This window comes from Bufo gargarizans, chromosome 5 (genome assembly GCF_014858855.1).
Source record: "Bufo gargarizans isolate SCDJY-AF-19 chromosome 5, ASM1485885v1, whole genome shotgun sequence".
Classification (NCBI taxonomy): Eukaryota; Metazoa; Chordata; class Amphibia; order Anura; family Bufonidae; genus Bufo; species Bufo gargarizans.
The window spans coordinates 429,466,883-429,483,220 of NC_058084.1; the positions used below are offsets into that span (position 1 = coordinate 429,466,883).

Genomic DNA, 16,338 nt, shown 5'->3' on the forward strand with positions numbered 1-16,338 from the left:
TCCTTTTAGCAGAAATAAATGCACCAGTGAAGTGCATATATAATTTTCTTTCTGTACTTAAATAGGCCACTAAATGCTTTTGCCACAAATAAGTGCACCAGTGAAGTGCATATATTTTTTTATTTCTGTACTCAAATTGGCCACTACATGCTTTTGCCACGAATAAGTGCACCAGTGAAGTGCGTATATTTTTTTCTTTCTATAATGAAATAGGCCACTAAACGCTTTTGCAACAAATAACTGCACCAGTGAAGTGTGTATATTTTTTTCTTTCTTTACTGAAAAAGGCCAGTAAACACTTTTAACACACATAACTGCAGAAGTTAACTGAGAATTATTTTTGTACTGAAATAGGCCACTAAACGCTTTCAGCAGAAATAAATGCACCAGTGAAGTGCGTATATATTTTTCTTTCTGTACTGAAATAGGCCAGTAAACTCTTTCAACACATATAACTGCAGAAGTGAACTGAGAATATATTTTTCTTTTTGTACTGAAATAGGTCAGTAAATGCTTTTAGCAGAAATAAATGCACCAGTGAAGTGCGTATATATTTTTCTTTCTATAATGAAATAGGCCACTAAACGCTTTTGCCACAAATAAGTGCACCAGTGAAGTGCGTATATTTCTTTCTATAATGAAATAGGCCACTAAACGCTTTTGCCACAAATAAGTGCACCAGTGAACTGCGTATATGTTTTTCTATCTGTACAATTTTGACACATGTAGCTGCAGAAGCAAACTGAGAATATATTTTTCTTTCTGTACTGAAATAGGCCAGTAAACGCTTTTAGCTGAAATAAATGCACCAGTGAAGTGCGTACATATTTTACTTTCTGTACTGAAACAGGCCAATAAATGCTTTCAACACATATAACTGTAGAAGTGAACAGAGAATATATTTTTCTTTTTGTACTGAAATAGGCAACTAAACTCTTTTAGCTGAAATAAATGCACCAGTGAAGTGCGTATATTTTTTTCCATTTTTTTACTGAAATAGGACACTGAACGCTTGCACCACATATAGTGTAACTGCAGAAGTGAAATGCATATATATTTTTCCTTTTGTACTGAAATAGGCCACTAAACTCTTTCACATATAAATGCAACAGTGAAGTGTTATATTTTTTCCTTTTTGTACTGAAATAGGACACTGAACGCTTTCATCACATATAACTGTAGAAGTGAAATGCGTATATATTTTTCTTTTTGTACTGAAATAGGTCACTAAACACTTTTAGCTGAAATAAATACTCCAGTGAAGTGCGAATATTTTTTTCCTTTTTTTACTGAAATAGGACACTGAACGCTTTCAACACATATAACTGCAGAAGTGAAATGAGTATATATTTTTCCTTTTGTACTGAAATAGGCCACTAAACTCTTTCACATATAAATGCAATAGTGAAGTGTGTATATTTTTTCCTTTTTGTACTGAAATAGGACACTGAACGCTTTCATCACATATAACTGCAGAAGTGAAATGCGTATATATTTTTATTTTTCCACAGATATAAACCACTAAAGACTTTTCAAAATAGCACTTGCACCCCAATAACAAGAACAAATTGCTGGAATGACATAGCTGTATAATGGCTATTTGCATCCCCAAATAATCTTTCCCTGCACTTGTAAATCACTTTTCTAGCAGTGTCCTTAGCGCCTTCTGACGTCTCTCCCTGCACTAAGATGCTGTGAAATTATTCCTCCCTATCCTTTCCCTGCACTTGCAAATCTTTTTTCTGGCACTGTTACTAGCACTGTCTGATGTCTCTCCCTGCGCTACAATGCTGTGAAATGAATCCTCTCTATCCTTTCCCTGCACTTAAAAATCTTTTTTTCAGTTTTTTTTCCACAATAAGGTTTTTCCAATTGCTGTGCCTAGTGCCTTCTCATGTCTGTCCCTGCACTCAAAATGCTTGAAAATGGCAGAATCTTAAATGGCTGCCGTATTTATAGGGCTGTGACTTCACAGGGCTGGCTGGCTGCTGATTAGCTGCATGCATGGTATTATTGGTCAGCCTGCCTTCCCAGAGTTCCTTGCCCCATGTCCTCACATGTGTATTCGCCATTTTAGGAAAAATTGTGATTCGTTACCACGCTGTGAAAATAATTGTCTTATTCGATTTGCTCATCTCTAATTAATGCCTAGGAGGATCTCATATGTCTAGTGAAAGGGTCTTGGGAATGTGAGAAACATTTAGCATATGAAGGGACACTTCCCTCAGAAAGGGGTATTTTTTTAATCTCAATACTCAAAGACAACATTTTTTCAATAATTTATTTGGCAGTAAAAAGCCATTGAAAGTTCTTTTTTTTATATAAAAAAAAACAATACATAGATTATTTATATATAGGGTTGAGCGAACCTGTGGAAGTTCGGGTTCGCCGGGTTTGGTCGAACTTCAGGTCAAAGTTCGGGTTCGGCACCCGAATTTCACCCGGAACCCGGACCCCTTTTAAGTCAATGACCTGACAGCAAGTCCTTTCGCAGGTCCTGAAGAAAAGAAGATACCGGCTGCGCGATCAAGTGGATGAGGTAAGTTGTTTTGTTATTTTGAACCCCTCAATAGACATTTTATTTAGCATTCTGTTTTAAGAATGCTATTATTTTCCGTTGTAACCTTGTTATAACGGAAAATAATAAAATCACCTGAACATCGAACCCGAACTTCAGTGAAAAAGTCCAGGTTCGGGTACCCGAAATCGCAAAGTAGGCTGTTGATAATAGAAATGTTGATGACAGTGTCCCTTCAAAGGGTTGTTTCATCATAAACCAATCATTTAGAGATTAGAGCTGCCACAGTGATGGAATGGTGAGGATGGGTTCAGCTACTGGCATTCCCAGAAAACAGCTGACTTTTGTAAAAGGCCATCTGATTTAAGTTTGCTAGAGCTGGTCTCGTTCATAGAGGTTATGGATCAAAAAGTTGCCCACTCCCTTCTAGTTGAATATATGAATGTGGGTTGTCTTCATGAGACAAGTCCTATAAATCACACAGATCATCTGTAGATCTTGAGCTGTTCTTGTTTGTAAATTTATAATTTCCATTCTTATTCATAGCCTCGTTTGGGGAAAGTTGGGTTACAGACCAGGATGACCACCATGAGGGTTATTACCAGCTTTTCTAGAGGGAAATGTAGCTTAGCGTGAAGAAATATATGACCATTTACTTAGAGGGGTTTGCCATACAGGAGTCCGGGAAAGTGGTGCTGTGTGTTGTGCTTAAACTTGGTTTATGGAAAAAATGGGAGTGGTTCAAATGTAAACTTCTCCTAAACAATGGGAATCTCAGTAGTCTGTAATTATCACACACTGATAGCCTAGGCAGATGCCAGCAAAAAATGTATACAACCCCCTTAACATACACTTACATAGCCCGATGTGGCAGATAATTGTTGGGAGGGAAGCGTTCCCTCCTGGCAATCGTCTGCTCGCTAGCGGAGGAGACCATTGCTATTGCATGCAGTGATCTCCTCTGCAGCATGGGGAGGAGTGATTGTTATGCCATATAGTGGTTTGCTGGTGGCAGATCTGCCACGTGCAAAAGATAATTTTTTTACCAAGATTTGGATTGCCTGATGATTAAGCATTTGCTCATTCACTGGGCAATCGGCAGAATTACACATATGAATGTTTGTTAACGATCATCTGCCGAAAAATGGGGCAGTGTCATACAGGCTTTAGGCCTCTTTCACATGAGTGAGTTTTCTGGATGCGAAGGGTGTGGTGAATGCATAGCATCCAGACTGAATCCTGACTCATTCATTTCAATAGGTCTGTGCACGAGTGTTGTTTATCACTCATCGTCACTGCGTTAAAAAAAACTGTCCATTTTTCAAGCAGCACTGGCCACATAGACGCGAATAGGGGTTGTGTGAAAAATGGAAGGCATCCGGATGCAATGCGTTTTTCACTAATGGCTGCTAGGAGATACTGAGTGTTATCCTTCAGTTGTTTTTCAAGCATGAAAAACACATCAAAAACTGATTGCATCTGCACAGAAAAACCTAAAAAACTGAATGCAATCTCGGACAAAACTGATTCAACTGGAACCTAAAACCATCTGTTTTTCCCTGAACAGATCCTGACTAATTCCGTAGTTTTGACTGCGATTGCGTTCCGCTGTTCAGTTTTTATCGCGTGGGTGCGTTTTGCACGCGTGTGATAAAAAACTGAATGTGGTACCCAGACCCGGACTTCTTCACTGAAGTTCAGGTTTGGGTTAAAGTTTGTGTAGATTGTATTATTTCCCCTTATAACATGGCTTTAAGGGAAAATAATAGCATTCTGAATACAGAATACAGGGAGTGCAGAATTATTAGGCAAATGAGTATTTTGACCACATCATCCTCTTTATGCATGTTGTCTTACTCCAAGCTGTATAGGCTCGAAAGCCTACTACCAATTAAGCATATTAGGTGATGTGCATCTCTGTAATGAGAAGGGGTGTGGTCTAATGACATCAACACCCTATATCAGGTGTGCATAATTATTAGGCAACTTCCTTTCCTTTGGCAAAATGGGTCAAAAGAAGGACTTGACAGGCTCAGAAAAGTCAAAAATAGTGAGATATCTTGCAGAGGGATGCAGCACTCTTAAAATTGCAAAGCTTCTAAAGCGTGATCATCGAACAATCAAACGTTTCATTCAAAATAGTCAACAGGGTCGCAAGAAGCGTGTGGAAAAACCAAGATGCAAAATAACTGCCCATGAACTGAGAAAAGTCAAGCGTGCAGCTGCCAAGATGCCACTTGCCACCAGTTTGGCCATATTTCAGAGCTGCAACATCACTGGAGTGCCCAAAAGCACAAGGTGTGCAATACTCAGAGACATGGCCAAGGTAAGAAAGGCTGAAAGACGACCACCACTGAACAAGACACACAAGCTGAAACGTCAAGACTGGGCCAAGAAATATCTCAAGACTGATTTTTCTAAGGTTTTATGGACTGATGAAATGAGAGTGAGTCTTGATGGGCCAGATGGATGGGCTCCAGTCCGACTCAGACGCCAGCAAGGTGGAGGTGGAGTACTGGTTTGGGCTGGTATCATCAAAGATGAGCTTGTGGGGCCTTTTCGGGTTGAGGATGGAGTCAAGCTCAACTCCCAGTCCTACTGCAAGTTTCTGGAAGACACCTTCTTCAAGCAGTGGTACAGGAAGAAGTCTGCATCCTTCAAGAAAAACATGATTTTCATGCAGGACAATGCTCCATCACACGCGTCCAAGTACTCCACAGCGTGGCTGGCAAGAAAGGGTATAAAAGAAGGAAAACTAATGACATGGCCTCCTTGTTCACCTGATCTGAACCCCATTGAGAACCTGTGGTCCATCATCAAATGTGAGATTTACAAGAAGGGAAAACAGTACACCTCTCTGAACAGTGTCTGGGAGGCTGTGGTTGCTGCTGCACGCAATGTTGATGGTGAACAGATCAAAACACTGACAGAATCCATGGATGGCAGGCTTTTGAGTGTCCTTGCAAAGAAAAGTGGCTATATTGGTCACTGATTTGTTTTTGTTTTGTTTTTGAATGTCAGAAATGTATATTTGTTATATTGGTTTCACTGGTAAAAATAAATAATTAAAATGGGTATATATTTGGTTTTTGTTAAGTTGCCTAATAATTATGCACAGTAAAAGTGACCTACACACACAGATATCCCCCTAAAATAGCTAAAACAAAAAACAAACTAAAAACTACTTCCAAAAATATTCAGCTTTGATATTAATGAGTTTTTTGGGTTCATTGAGAACATGGTTGTTGTTCAATAATAAAATGAATCCTCAAAAATACAACTTGCCTAATAATTCTGCACTCCCTGTATATAGTACAATGGTGCTGGAGGGGTTAAAAAATAATAATAATAATTTAACTGACCTTAATCCACTTGTTCGCGCAGTCCGGCATCTCTTCTGTCTTCTTCTTTGAGGAATAGGACCTTTGATGACGTCACTGTGCTCATCACATGGTCCATCACATGATCTTTTTTACCATGGTGATGGATCATGTGACGGACCATGTGTTGATCGCAGTGACATCATCAAAGGTCCTTTTGCTCACAGATGAAGACAGAAGAGATGCCGGCTGTGCGAACAAGTGAATTAAGGTGAGTTAAATTTTTTAATAAATTATTTTTAACCCCTCCAGACCTATTGTACTATGCATTCTGTATTCAGAATGCTATTATTTCCGCTTATCCTCATCCCGATCGTCTCCTAGCATGAAATCGGTTGCTAGGATGCTTGCGATTTTCACGCAGCCCCATTCACTTCCATGGGGCCTGCGTTACGTGAAAAACACACAAAATAGAGCATGCTGCAATTTTCACACAACGCACAAGTAATGCGTGAAAATCACTGCTCATGTGCACAGCCCCATAGAAATGAATGGGTCAGGATTCAGAACGGGTGCATTGTGTTCAACTCATGCATTGCACCCGCGCGGAAAACTCGCCCGTGTGAAAGGGGCCTTAGACATTAGATTTGGGTGACGCCCCTGAACTGAGACTTAAAGAGAACCTATCACATGAAACATGGTCTTCAGGTGTCAGGTTATAGAGCAGGAGGAGCTGAGCAGACTGATGCTTAGGTTTTTTGGGAAAAGATAGAAAAACGTATAATTTATTCATTTGTATCTCTACTCTTTCTCTGCTTTGGAGTCCATTGGGTGGTCTTGGCTAATGAGTCCCAGATATCTCTGATACAGGGAAGGATTTCAGTTACTTATAGGATTGCCCGCTGGACTCCTAGGCATAGAAAAAGGATTGGTTGAAGTCAACAAATTATGTTATGCTGAATGTTTTACTACAACATTGTAGTGGAAGATTTTTTTAAAACCAGTGTGAAGAAAAACGGGCTTAGTTGACCATAGCAGCCAATCAATTCCACCTTTCATTTTCCAAAGGAATCTGATTGGTTGCCATGTGCACCTAAGGCTGAGTTCACATCATCGTTTACCTTTCCATTCTTCTGATCCATCAGAAGAAGAGAGAGGAAAAAAAAACGGATCTTGTTGCATCAGTTCTCACCTGTTTGAGCCATTTGATCTGTTATTTTAGGGTACTTTCACACTTGCGACAGAGGATTCCGGCGGGCAGTTCCGGACGCAAACGGATGGCAGTTCTCAGAAGGATCCGGATGCAAAAACGGATCTGGTATTTTTTTTCCACAGATTTAAAGGTCTGCGCATGCGCAGACAGGAAGAACGGATCCGTCAATGCGGTAATTTTAATGCACTAATACATTTCAATGAAAATTAATGTCGGATCCGGCATTCCGGCAGGTGTTCAGGATTTTGGGCCGGAGAGATAAACACAGCATGCTGCGGTATTTTCTCCGGCCAAAAAACATAAGAGGAACTGAACTGATGCATCCTGAACGGAATGCTCTCCATTCAGAATGCATTAGGATAAAACTGATCTTTTTTTTTCGGTATTGAGCCCATTAGGATGGATCTTAGTGCCAGAAAAGAAAAACGCTAGTGTGAAAGTACCAACGCCGTCACTGCCGTCCTTCTCCACACACCTGGACCTCTGATCTGAACTTCTAAAAAAAGGTATTTAAAACATTTGAAGACAGTGTTTAATAAAAAATATTAATTGGAAAGGGGGGGGGGGGCAGGCACAGCACTTGTTGGTATTGCACATAAAACATGCCCCCATAAGAAAATGCCACAGGTAACCAGTGACATGTTTTGTGGGGGCATCTTTTATGTGCAATAATACATATCATCCAATACAGACATCCAAATTTTATGTTAGTGCAAATCCATTTTATTGATAGTTCTCGTCCAATCGACAAGTGATTTTGGGGCCGTGCAGGGTCCCCTTCATCAGGCCCAGAAATGCGCTTGTCGTTTCAATGACAACTATCAATAAAATGATATATACTATAGATGTACCGAACTACCGATACGGATACTAATATCGCTGCAAATACAGAGTATTTGGGCGAGTACTTATACTCGCCCAAATGTTACGATACCTTCCCCGATATTGGAACTTCCGGTCGGAGGGAGATGTACCTCTGACTGCAGCACAAAGGGAGCATACAGCCGACTTCCTTTCCAATTAGGAAGCTGGGAGGTGGGTTATCATCCTGGCTTCCTGATTGGCTAGGAAGCCTGCTTCACTTGTTGCTAGGCAGCCTGGCTTCCTAACCAATCAGCAAGCTGGGCAGTATGTCATGACTCACGTCCCGGCCACCTGATTGGTCAGGAAGGTACATTGCCTACAAAAAAAAGTGAATCTGGCTTCCTAGCCAATCACAAAGCAGATTAAAATCATGACTCGCCGCCCCTCTTCTTGATTGGCCAGGAAGCTAGGTTGCCTCTGAAGCCGGTGTTCTTTCACTTGAACGCCGTCTTCACGGGAAAGCAGGAAGCCAGGCGATGGGTCATGATCCACCGCCCCGCGTGCATAGTGTATACTTTACCCCAAAAAATTCTGCGAGGTGCTAAAGTGTTCGAGTTTGGCTTGAGGAAAAGGTGGCAACCCTATCTATAACATGCTTCCTGCAGATCAGACAGCAAGAGGTTTCAAACACCCCCCCTCTCAATTGGCCGGAACTGTAAAGGAAAGCTTGCTTACCTGCTTCCCGACACTCTCTCTCCGCTTCTGTTCCTCCCGACCTGTGATGCTCTGCTGTGTTCCCACATTTTAAACATCTGGTTTGCCGTGGTGAGCAACCAATCACTGTCTATGGTGGTGACCGGCCCTTCTTACATCATGAGAAATGTTCAGATGACACAAGGGGATCCGGTCACCGCTGCCGCCAATGATTGGCTGCAGGTGGCGTCAAACCATATGTGTACATCAAGCATTGCAGGATGTAGGAGAAGTAGGGGGAGTCAGCACCGGGAGACTGTTAAGTAATCTCCCCTTTACAGATCTGGCCAAGTGAGGGGGGATTGCCCCCCCCCCCCCCATTCTTGTACAACCCCTTTAAGTCTCAGCTCTATAACATTCTGCCTACACATAGGACTACATGTACAATGTGACAGGTTTCCTTTAAGTTGGCTAAACACATGACATGAATGTTAGATTGGACAACCATGTATAGGGTGTCCCAACTCTCCTGTGATGGCAGACATTGGGGGAAAGAAGGTTCAAGCTGTTGTATGCCTGCTCCTTTTATTCTCAAGGGATGAAAGCCATTGCTGGAGGCATTCAGTGTTTGGCCACCCCTAGGCCTCATGCACATGACAGTGAAAAATGTTTTAGTAAACATTTAAAGGGGTTGTCCGAGTTATGAAAAAGAAACAATAGCACTGTAAATCTGATGGGCAGCAATATATAACTAAGTTAAACAAGTTTTAGGCAACAAATAATAATATTTCCTCATTTTCTTGGTTCTCTTCTGGCCCTTTGTTTACCTGCAATAACAACAATCTCTTCCCCTCCCCCTGCTCTGCAAAGGTAGTGAATACAAGGTCTTCCTTGAGCGACATGTCTGCCTGCTGGGATACTCAGCAGCATGTTGTATTTGTAGGACTACAAGTCCCAGCTGTACAATGACACTGCTGACACACACAGGATCTTCCCCCTACCTGCTCTGCAGAACTCCTCTCCCAGCTTCTGTGGCCAGCATTTGTCTCCTAACTGCCTGCAGCTACTCAGTAAAGTCTTCAGCCCTGAGTCTGTGCAACTGAAGGGGTTAATGTTTTTTTCTCAAGAATCCAGGGAGAGAGCAATAAGCAGCAGTGCAGGGGGCGTGGCCAGCACTGTGACGTCTCGTGTACAGGCTCATATCTGATCTTTCAGGCTTGTGCACGAAACATCATCAGAGAGAAGCTGACATCACAGGTCATGTGACCCTCAGTGAAATCTGAGAAAGTAGCAACTTTAAAGTACTCCTTTCATTTGCTTAGTTAGAAACATACAAAGAGCAAAAAAATAACTTAGACAACTAGTTTAAGTAACAGCCATTTTTAGTAACAATGAAAATCTAAGGAGCTACTCACAAGCCCATTATTTTAAAGGCCAGTGAATAGCGTCCGTCCAGAAATAGGACATGTCCTATTTTTGGCCGTATCGACAGTCAGATGGACCTCATTAAAATCAATGGGACCATTTTTGACTGCCGCTTAGACAGGAGTGCACCTGTCTAACAGCCATTAAAAACAGATACACTTTCGCAATATGGCCATTGAAGGTTTAAAAAAAACAACTCACCTCATCCACTTGCTCGCGCTGCAGCAGTCTCTTCTCTCTTCATTGAGCAGGACCTGCGATACGCACAATGACTTAAACCACGTGAGAGCCATGAGGTAAGATGTTTTTTTTTGTCAAATCAACAAAACAAAAACTGCTGGGGGCCACTATGGAGGCATTATTTACACCATGGGGGAAATTATTTAAGCTTGGGGCCTACATTGAGTGCATTATTAAAGCTGGGGGCAGCAAAAAATCATCCTACACAATGGGGAGCATTATTAAAGCAGGGGGCACTATAGAAAATGTATTCACATCATGGGTACATTATTTTAGCTGGGGGCATTATGGGGGTCATGAAAAACGGACATGAAAAACAGATGCATAACAGATTCAAAACGGACATTAAAAACGAATACATTGCCAGAAAATGGATGCACACACTGATGCGAAATGGCCATGAAAAAACGTGCATGTAGCCTTAGTGCTGTATGATGCAGTAAAGCTCAGCTCATCAGACCTGCAGTAGTTGCATTACACCCATATTGCTTAAGGTACAGTAGCTATAACTGTATGGCGGTGTGTAATGTGCACCCATGGCTACCACTATTACCGGTCTGTGCAATCATTGCGTACACGGAAATCCATGTACAAACCATGCACAGCCCCTCATTACAGCTGCGGTCCCTAAACCACCTAGAATCCAGTGTACAGTGAATGCGGCGAATAATCCCTCTAAATGAAATAAGAAAAGGCACAAAGTGGCAGAGTCGGGTAAGTTATGCCCTTATAATGCAGGGTTGACATCCCACATGAGTTACAGCCAATGTTCTTATTGTATATCACAGCAAATCTGTCTTTAATGCACCAGAGGGGGCAATGAATCTTAATATACCTGTAAAAGTTCCCATGCTGTAAATTATGGTCAGCATGTTCCGGCCGTAAAATGGCAAAATCTGATTAGTTAAATGAAGAGCATCTTTAAAGTGCTACATGATGTCATGTAAGCTCTTATGTCATCCCCGTCTTTTGTGTCTTTCTGCCATCTGGCTAGAATTTACAAGCTCCCGTCCATTCATCCAAGAGCCTGTGAGGCAGACGCCTCTTTCTTCCTTGTGTGCACTTTAACCCTTTCTACCCTGGCTAGTTTTCACATTCCTGCCCAGGCCATTTTTTGCAAATCCGACATGTGTCACTTTATGGGGTAATAACTTTGGAACACTTTTATTTATCCGGGCCATTCTGAGACTGTTTTCTCGTAACACATTGTACTTCACGATAGTCATAAATTTGAGTCAATACATTTCACCTTCATTTATGAAAAAATCCCAAATTTACCAAAAGTTTAGAAAAATTCGCAATTTTTTTAATTTCTATTAATCTGTTTTAAAAAAAAAATAAAAAAATATTTTTACTCACCTTAATCCGCTTGATCGCGCAGCTCGGCTTCTCTTCTATCTTCTTCTTTGCTGTGCACAGGAATAGGACCTTTGATGACGTCACTGTGCTCATCACATGGTCCAATCACATGGTTCATCACCATGGTGAGGGACCATGTGATTGGATCATGTGATGTGACGTCACCACAGGTCCTTAGCCGGCAGCTCAACATTACAGAAGAAGACAGATATCTGCAACTACGCGATCAAGTGGACTCAGTGAGTTAAATATATTTTTTTTAACCCCTCCATCACTATTTCACTTTGCATTCTGTATTCAGAATGTTATTATTTTCCCTTATAACCATGTTATAAAGGAAAATAATACAGATTGGGTCCCCATCCCGATCGTCACCTAGCAACCATGCGTGAAAATCGCACCGCATCCGGACTTGCTTGCGGATGCTTGCGATTTTCACACGGCCCCATTCACTTCTAAGGGGCCTGCGTTGCGTGAAAAATGCTGAATATAGAGCATGCTGCAATTTTCAATGCACAAGTGATGCGTGAAAATCACTGCTTGTGTGCACAGCCCCAAAGAAATGAATGGGTCAGGATTCAGTGCGGGTGCAATGCGTTCATCTCACGCATTGCACCCGCTCAGAATACTCGCCCGTGTGAAATAGGGGCCATATCAGTTTTCTATTGTGTCAGATAGTGTCAGAGTTAGGCCGAAGGCACACGGCCGTATTCCACAGCCGAGAGCGGTCCGTGGTAACACGGCCTGTATTCCTGTTGAGAGCAGGAGCGCATGGCGTCATTGGTTGCTATGACGCCGTGCGCTTCATGCCGCCGCTGCACTACAGTAATATAGTGCAGCGGTGGCATGAAGCGCACGGCGTCATAGCAACCAATGACGCTGTGCGCTCCTGCTCTCAACAGGAATACAGGCCGTGTTACCACGGACCACTCTCGGCCGCGGAACACGGCCGTGTGCATTCGGCCTTAAACGGATCTGTCCCAATTGACTTGCATTGTGGGTCATGATGGATCCGTCTTGCTCAGCATCCCATGATGTAAGAAAACCGCAGCTTGTTGCGGTTTGCTCTCCGGTATGGGAACGCAACCAAACGGAACGGAATGCATTCTGGTGCATTCCGTTCTGTTCAATTATGTTTTGTCCCCATTGACAATAAATGCTAGTGTGAAAGTAACCTTAAGAAGACAATATCTTTCTGGTTGACTCAAGTGCATGACCTTGCAGATTCCGGACCTTCTAGGTCCTTCTTTTCTCTCTCTGGTGTACTGTACTTTAATATAGTAATCGCTTTCTTGCTGTAAATGTCTCAGAGACGATGGTCCTCTGAGACTTAGACCTAGTTTTCGTGTAGCTCCCCTCTCTTCCTCAGCAAGCACACAACTCTCGGAACACACTAAACTAGGGGCAGACCTAAATCCTGAGTCAGGAAAGTTAACCCTGACCTATCCATACAGAACTATTGGGTGTACAATACAGTAAATCAGAACATTACATAAAAAAATTCACATAACAACAATGTCTTTTGCAGTTACCCTGCTATAAGGTCCTGCATAAGTTATCATTATTTGTATCATAATTTTTAGCATGCTGAAAAATCACATGGGAGTGTAATTTAGAGATGAGCGAAGTTTTTGAAAATTCGAGTTGACTGCTTCGCAGAATTTTGCAAAAAAAAAAAAATTGCTTCAAGATAATTCTTTGTAAATAGTGGGTGCAATGACAGGGAATGCCAATAGCGCCGCTCCCCGTCATTGTATCCCTCAGACGTCGCATTTATCGCTGATCAAGGCATGTAATATTAATATTAACCCCTTAAGGACACAGCCTTTTTACACCTTAGGACCAGGCCATTTTTTGCAAATCTGACCAGTGTCACTTTAAGTGCTGATAACTTTAAAACGCTTTGACTTATCCAGGCCGTTCTAAGATTGTTTTTTCGTCACATATTGTACTTCATGACACTGGTGAAATGAAGTCAAAAAAATATTTTTTTTTGCACCAAAAAATACCTAATTTAACAAATTTTTGGAAAAATTAGCAAATTTTAAAGTTTCAGTTTCTTTACTTCTGTAATACATAGTAATACCCCCAAAAATTGTGATGACTTTACATTCCCCATATGTCTACTTTATGTTTGAATTATTTTGGGAATGATATTTTATTTTTTGGGGATGTTATAAGGCTTAGAAGTTTAGAAGCAAATCTTGAAATTTTTCAGCAATTTACAAAAACTACATTTTTAGGGACCAGTTCAGGTCTGAAGTCACTTTGCGAGGCTTATATAATAGAAACCACCCAAAAATGACCCCATCTAAGAAACTACACCCCTCAAGGTATTCAAAACTGATTTTACATACGTTGTTAACCCTTTAGGTGTTGCACAAGAGTTATTGGCAAATGGGGATGAAATTTGAGAATTTCTTTTTTTTGTCAAATTTTTTATTTTAACCCATTTTTTCCACTAACAAAGCAAGGGTTAACAGCCAAACAAGACTGTATCTTTATTGCCCTGACTCTGCCGTTTACAGAAACACCCAATATGTGGCCGTAAACTACTGTACGGCCACACAGCGGGGCATAGAGTGAAAGGTGCGCCGTTTGGTTTTTGGAGGGCTGATTTTTATGGACTGGTTTATTTACACCATGTCCCATTTGAAGCCCCCTGATGCACCCCTAGAGTAGAAACTCCCTAAAAGTGACCCCATCTAAGAAACTACACCCCTCAAGGTATTCAAAACTGATTTTACATACGTGGTTAACCCTTTAGGTGTTGCACAAAAGTTATTGGCAAATGGGGATGAAATTTGAGAATTTCATTTTTTTGTCTAATTTTCCATTTTAACCCCTTTTTTCCACTAACAAAGCAAGGGTTAACAGCCAAACAAGACTGTATCTTTTTTGCCCTGACTCTGCCGTTTACATAAACACCCAATGTGTGGCCGTAAACTACTGTACGGCCACACAGCGGGGCGTAGAGTGAAAGGTGCGCCGTTTGGTTTTTGGGGGCTGATTTTTATGGACCGGTTTATTTACACCGTGTCCTGTTTCAACCCCTCTGATGCACCCCTGGAGTAGAAACTCCCTAAAAAGTGACCCCATTTTGGAAACTACGGGATAAGGTGGCATTTTTTTGGGGACTATTTTTAGGGTAAATATGATTTTTGGTTGCTCTATATTACATTTCTGTGACGCAAGGTTACCAAAAATTGAAATTCTGAAATTTCATCTCCATTTGCCATTAACTGTTGAGGAACACCTAAAGGGTTAATGAAGTTTGTATAATCAGTTTTGAATACCTTGAGGGGTGTAGTTTCTTATATGGGGTAAGTTTTGGGGAGTTTTTACTCTAGGGTGCATCAGGGGGGCTTCAAAAGGGACATGGTGTCAATAAAAAAGGCCATCAAAATCGGCCTTCCAGAAACCATGTCGGTCCTTTCCTTTTGCGGCCTCCCTGTTACTGATACAGCAGTTTACGACCACAAATGTGGTGTTTCTGTAAACTGCAGTATCAGGGTAATAAATATTAAGTTTTGTTTGATGATTAACCCTTGTTTTGTTACCGTAAAAAACGGATTGAAATGGAAAAGTGCCAAAAATAGTGTTTTTGGCACAGTTTTTTTTATTTTTTTAACTGTGTTAATCTGGGGGGTTAGGTAATGGGATATTTTTATAGAGGAGATTCTTACGGACGCGGCAATACCTAATAAGTCTACTTTTTTTTTACAATTATTTAGGTTTTTGACTATATTATCTTTTTTGATACAAATCTTTTTTTGGGTATCTCTAAGGTCTAAGGGTCATTTATTTTATTTTTTTAATCCAATTATCTCATGTGGGGACTCATTTTTTGCGGGATGAGCGGACGGTTTTATTGGCACTATTTTGGGGGCTATATGACTTTTTTATCGCTTGCTATTAAACTTTTTGTTATGTAAGGTGACAAAAAAATTCTTTTTTTGCACCTATTTTATTATTTTTTATTGACCGTGTTAATCTGGGGGGTTGGGTCATGGGGTATTTTTATAGAGGAGATTCTTACGGATGCGGCAATACCTGATAAGTCTACTTTTTTTTTACAATTATTTTGGTTTTAGACTATATTATCTTTTTTGATACAATTTTTTTTTGGGGTATCTCTAAAGTCTAAGGGTCATTTTAAATTTTTTTTTTTATCCAATTATCTCATGTGGGGGCTCATTTTTTGTGGAATGAGCGGACGGTTTTATTGGCACTTTTTGGGGGCTATAAGACTTTTTGATCGCTTGCTATTAAACTTTTTATTATGTAAGGTGACAAGAAAAAAACTTTTTTTGCACCTTTTTTTTTTTTTTTCCTTGACCGTGTTAATCTGGGGGGTTAGGTCATGAGGTAGTTTTATAGAGGAGATTATTACCGACGCGGCGATACCTAATATGTCTACTTTTAATAAATTATTTTAGTTTTTTTGGGTGTCTCAAGTCTGAGAACCAGTTTTTTTTATCCGATGTCAGTGCTAAATTGGGATATAAATTTAGTACTCCATGGAAGTGTGATACTCCCTGAAGCAACCGTCAATGCAGAGGCCCGGATGATCGGGGCAAGTGTCGCACTGAGTAGTCGTGTCCTTCCGTATCCCCCCTCCTGCGACACACTCTGCACTTTTTTTGGGTTCGTCCCTTCTTTCCAGTATGGGGGACCACACCTGGAAAGTGTTGGCCAGGGATGATCCGGTCCGAAAAGATCAGGGCCTTGAGGACTGCCTCATAGAACTGGAGGAATGTCCCTGT

At 41.1% G+C, this 16,338-nt stretch overlaps 1 long non-coding RNA gene across 1 annotated transcript in view; it reads right to left on the reverse strand.

Moving 5' to 3' along the window:
* The window catches only part of LOC122939596, a 46,826-nt gene that overhangs the window by 15,126 nt on the left and 15,362 nt on the right, over positions 1–16,338 (reverse strand). Inside the window, exon 2 of the long non-coding RNA XR_006390120.1 lies at positions 10,175–10,227. This is a non-coding gene — a long non-coding RNA (uncharacterized LOC122939596). The remainder of the gene's footprint in view (positions 1–10,174; positions 10,228–16,338) is intronic.